At 56.7% G+C, this 5,000-nt stretch overlaps 3 non-coding genes across 3 annotated transcripts in view; all 3 read right to left on the bottom strand.

Annotated features, from left to right (window-relative positions):
* LOC124581828 overlaps window positions 1-116 on the bottom strand; it is a 4,222-nt gene extending 4,106 nt beyond the window's left edge. The window contains exon 1 of the ribosomal RNA XR_006973502.1: window positions 1-116. This exon is cut by the window's left edge and continues 4,106 nt beyond it. This is a non-coding gene — a ribosomal RNA (large subunit ribosomal RNA).
* Window positions 117-304: 188 nt separating this feature from the next.
* LOC124581799 lies at window positions 305-459 on the bottom strand. Its single transcript, XR_006973476.1, has one exon. It is a non-coding gene; the product is annotated as a 5.8S ribosomal RNA (ribosomal RNA).
* A 351-nt stretch (window positions 460-810) lies between these two features.
* LOC124581804 lies at window positions 811-2,720 on the bottom strand. Its single transcript, XR_006973480.1, has one exon. It is a non-coding gene; the product is annotated as a small subunit ribosomal RNA (ribosomal RNA).
* Window positions 2,721-5,000: the final 2,280 nt, after the last annotated feature.

The following is a 5,000-nucleotide window of genomic DNA, read 5'->3' on the forward strand; positions in this document are numbered from 1 at the left end:
GGTGCTGGACTCTTCCCTGTTCGCTCGCCGCTACTGGGGGAATCCTTGTTAGTTTCTTTTCCTCCGCTTAGTAATATGCTTAAATTCAGCGGGTAGTCTCGCCTGCTCTGAGGTCGTTGTACGAGGTGTCGCACGCCACACCGCCAGCCGGCTGTGCACGCTACCGAGTAAGTACCGGTATGCGAACCGCCAGGCGACGGGCGCGCATCGCACGTTTAAGGAGGCGCGGCCGGCCCCACAGGCGGCCGCGACGCTCCCAGGTCTGCGAAGCGGGGCAAACGCCGCGCGCTTCAGTATACGTAGCCGACCCTCAGCCAGACGTGGCCCGGGAACGGAATCCATGGACCGCAATGTGCGTTCGAAACGTCGATGTTCATGTGTCCTGCAGTTCACATGTCGACGCGCAATTTGCTGCGTTCTTCATCGACCCACGAGCCGAGTGATCCACCGTCCTGGGTGATCTTTTCTTAGTTTCCACTGTCTCTTTCAAGACAGTTGCATAGGCGGGACGTAGGCGTGTGGCGGCCCCTGTTCAAGCGTTCTGTGTCCAACAGCCTCACGGCCGATGGGCGTCGTACGGCTCCACACCGGAGCGGACAGGCAGTCGGGCGAACGTCATTCAAAACCGGCGCCAGGCGCCAGGTGCCGCAGGCCAGCCGCTCCAGCGCTTCAGCGCTCGTACCACACAACATTGGCGTTAGTTTTGAGAAGCACGCGTGGTTCCGCACGCGGCGCACGGCTACTGCGAGCCGTACAGGTAGCGTGTTGCGCGACACGACACGCACATCGAAAGACATGCAGTCTAGTCGGTAATGATCCTTCCGCAGGTTCACCTACGGAAACCTTGTTACGACTTCTACTTCCTCTAAATGATCAAGTTTGGTCATCTTTCCGGTAGCATCGGCAACGACAGAGTCAATGCCGCGTACCAGTCCGAAGACCTCACTAAATCATTCAATCGGTAGTAGCGACGGGCGGTGTGTACAAAGGGCAGGGACGTAATCAACGCGAGCTTATGACTCGCGCTTACTGGGAATTCCTCGTTCATGGGGAACAATTGCAAGCCCCAATCCCTAGCACGAAGGAGGTTCAGCGGGTTACCCCGACCTTTCGGCCTAGGAAGACACGCTGATTCCTTCAGTGTAGCGCGCGTGCGGCCCAGAACATCTAAGGGCATCACAGACCTGTTATTGCTCAATCTCGTGCGGCTAGAAGCCGCCTGTCCCTCTAAGAAGAAAAGTAATCGCTGACAGCACGAAGGATGTCACGCGACTAGTTAGCAGGCTAGAGTCTCGTTCGTTATCGGAATTAACCAGACAAATCGCTCCACCAACTAAGAACGGCCATGCACCACCACCCACCGAATCAAGAAAGAGCTATCAATCTGTCAATCCTTCCGGTGTCCGGGCCTGGTGAGGTTTCCCGTGTTGAGTCAAATTAAGCCGCAGGCTCCACTCCTGGTGGTGCCCTTCCGTCAATTCCTTTAAGTTTCAGCTTTGCAACCATACTTCCCCCGGAACCCAAAAGCTTTGGTTTCCCGGAGGCTGCCCGCCGAGTCATCGGAGGAACTGCGGCGGATCGCTGGCTGGCATCGTTTATGGTTAGAACTAGGGCGGTATCTGATCGCCTTCGAACCTCTAACTTTCGTTCTTGATTAATGAAAACATACTTGGCAAATGCTTTCGCTTCTGTTCGTCTTGCGACGATCCAAGAATTTCACCTCTAACGTCGCAATACGAATGCCCCCGCCTGTCCCTATTAATCATTACCTCGGGTTCCGAAAACCAACAAAATAGAACCGAGGTCCTATTCCATTATTCCATGCACACAGTATTCAGGCGGGCTTGCCTGCTTTAAGCACTCTAATTTGTTCAAAGTAAACGTGCCGGCCCACCGAGACACTCACTCAAGAGCACCCTGGTAGGATTGCAACGGGGTCCGCCTCGGGACGCACGAGCACGCACGAGGCGCGTCGCACGCCTTCAGCTCGCCCCACCGGCAGGACGTCCCACGATACATGCCAGTTAAACACCGACGGGCGGTGAACCAACAGCGTGGGACACAAATCCAACTACGAGCTTTTTAACCGCAACAACTTTAATATACGCTATTGGAGCTGGAATTACCGCGGCTGCTGGCACCAGACTTGCCCTCCAATAGATACTCGTTAAAGGATTTAAAGTGTACTCATTCCGATTACGGGGCCTCGGATGAGTCCCGTATCGTTATTTTTCGTCACTACCTCCCCGTGCCGGGAGTGGGTAATTTGCGCGCCTGCTGCCTTCCTTGGATGTGGTAGCCGTTTCTCAGGCTCCCTCTCCGGAATCGAACCCTGATTCCCCGTTACCCGTTACAACCATGGTAGGCGCAGAACCTACCATCGACAGTTGATAAGGCAGACATTTGAAAGATGCGTCGCCGGTACGAGGACCGTGCGATCAGCCCAAAGTTATTCAGAGTCACCAAGGCAAACGGACCGGACGAGCCGACCGATTGGTTTTGATCTAATAAAAGCGTCCCTTCCATCTCTGGTCGGGACTCTGTTTGCATGTATTAGCTCTAGAATTACCACAGTTATCCAAGTAACGTGGGTACGATCTAAGGAACCATAACTGATTTAATGAGCCATTCGCGGTTTCACCTTAATGCGGCTTGTACTGAGACATGCATGGCTTAATCTTTGAGACAAGCATATGACTACTGGCAGGATCAACCAGGGAGCTGCGTCAACTAGAGCTGAGCAGCCGGCCGCCCGGGAGTGTGTCCCGGGGGCCCGCGCGAACACGCAAGCGTCCGCTCAATTATTCTGCAAACAGGAGGAGGCTGAGCTCCCCTGCACAATACACCTCGAAACCCTCTCAGGTCCCGGCGGCGCGCAGCGCCGTCCTAAGTACTTGGTCGGGTTCGAGAGAGGCGCAATCGCCCGGAGTTTGGCGAGTAGACGCTTTAGGTGCGACCACCCGTGCTCCCAACTGAGCTTGCCGCTGCCGACAGAGGCCCGGGAGCGTGCTGTCGTGGCATTGCCGGCGGGAGACAACACGCGCCACCTACGGTGGCCGGCAGCTCCAACGCCAGCGCCACAGAAGGACAAAAGCCCCACTTGGGTGCCGAAGCGAACGCGCCAACACGTCCGCACAGCTGCGATACAAACCACCTGCGAGAACCGCAGAGGCGACCGAGCAGCAGACGGCGTCGCGGCGCCGAGCGCCGGGCGGCGGCGCATCCTCAGCGCACACAGTCCTCAATCGGACCAGCACACTGCAGATGTCCACCGCGCTTCGCACCGGGCCCGCGAGGACCTACTTTGGCCGCACGGCGCCGCGTGCAGGGTGCGCCGGCGCGCAGCTGCGCCGCCTGCCGCCTCCGTCGGCCGGCGCGCCTGCCACTGGCCGCCCCCACCAGCCGGCTGTAGCGCGTGCGCCCACGCACCGCGCGGCCAGCACGCCGGGAGGCCCCCCCTCACCGGCCGGGGACGGTCCCACCCAGCCACCGCCGCGTATCGCTTCACACCCACATGCCATTCACGTTCGTGGGCATGGTGGGTATCGCTGAAACAACCGGTTGGTAGCTCAACCGATCGTCGCCATCACTGATTCACCTCTAGCGAGAACAACCGCACCACAACGGTTTACCAGTTGTTCATTTGCGTAACGTCACCAGCAAACGTAGACGTCCATCGCCATTTGCAAATTCAACGATTGTTGCATGCCTGTGTCAGGTGTCACGACACACTATGTCTGCCCACATACACGCAACAACATGTGCACGCTTCGCGAACACGTGGAAGGTGGCCCCCGTACGTATGCGATGTCCATTGCGCGAACGACTGTCAACCGGCCTCTGTCGCATGTCGCAGATGTGGAACGCAGTGCACCATGCTATCACGGTGAGTGAGAAGAGACGACTACGTCTGACAACACGCGCCACTACATCAACAGACGGCTCATGCTGATCGCCATCCACGGCATACCATACTGCAATCCAGCTCTTATAGGGAGACGACACGTAGCTGAGTGCACAATATTTGGACCGTATGGTTCGCCGTTGTTGGCGCAGTCGTGGTACGGTCACACATGTACCACGATGTATCATTCAGTACATGAGGACCAATGTGCAGTACAGTGTGTGATTTGGACGTACAACATCAGCGGACAGTTGACACAAGCCGTACCACAACGTAGGCTGTGCTTCGCCATGCGAATGCCAATGAACAACTGCGAAGGGCATTGAGCATGTACGTCCTGCTGCCATCCGCATTACAGTGTATAGCTGCAAGGTGTTTAACATGAAGCGATACTCTGGGGACCGGGCAGTGCGGGTAGCAAACTATATTGCGGGGGTTGCAGTTAGGCAACACTACACTAATTTAACGCGTCGTATGACAATTACAGAGCAGGTTAAGGCCCAACGTGTGTTGGGTTAAGGCCCAACGTGTGTTGGGTTAAGGCCCAACGTGTGTTGGGTTAAGGCCCAACGTGTGTTGGGTTAAGGCCCAACGTGTGTTGGGTTAAGGCCCAACGTGTGTTGGGTTAAGGCCCAACGTGTGTTGGGTTAAGGCCCAACGTGTGTTGGGTTAAGGCCCAACGTGTGTTGGGTTAAGGCCCAACGTGTGTTGGGTTAAGGCCCAACGTGTGTTGGGTTAAGGCCCAACGTGTGTTGGGTTAAGGCCCAACGTGTGTTGGGTTAAGGCCCAACGTGTGTTGGGTTAAGGCCCAACGTGTGTTGGGTTAAGGCCCAACGTGTGTTGGGTTAAGGCCCAACGTGTGTTGGGTTAAGGCCCAACGTGTGTTGGGTTAAGGCCCAACGTGTGTTGGGTTAAGGCCCAACGCGTGTTGGGTTAAGGCCCAACGCGGGTTGGGTTAAGGCGCAACGCGGGTTGGGTTAAGGCGCAACGCGGGTTAGGTTAAGGCGCAACGCGGGTTAGGTTAAGGCGCAACGCGGGTTAGGTTAAGGCGCAACGCGGGTTAGGTTAAGGCGCAACGCGGGTTAGGTTAAGGCGC

The sequence above is a fragment of the Schistocerca americana genome, unplaced genomic scaffold (assembly GCF_021461395.2).
Source record: "Schistocerca americana isolate TAMUIC-IGC-003095 unplaced genomic scaffold, iqSchAmer2.1 HiC_scaffold_375, whole genome shotgun sequence".
In the NCBI taxonomy this organism is placed as follows: Eukaryota; Metazoa; Arthropoda; class Insecta; order Orthoptera; family Acrididae; genus Schistocerca; species Schistocerca americana.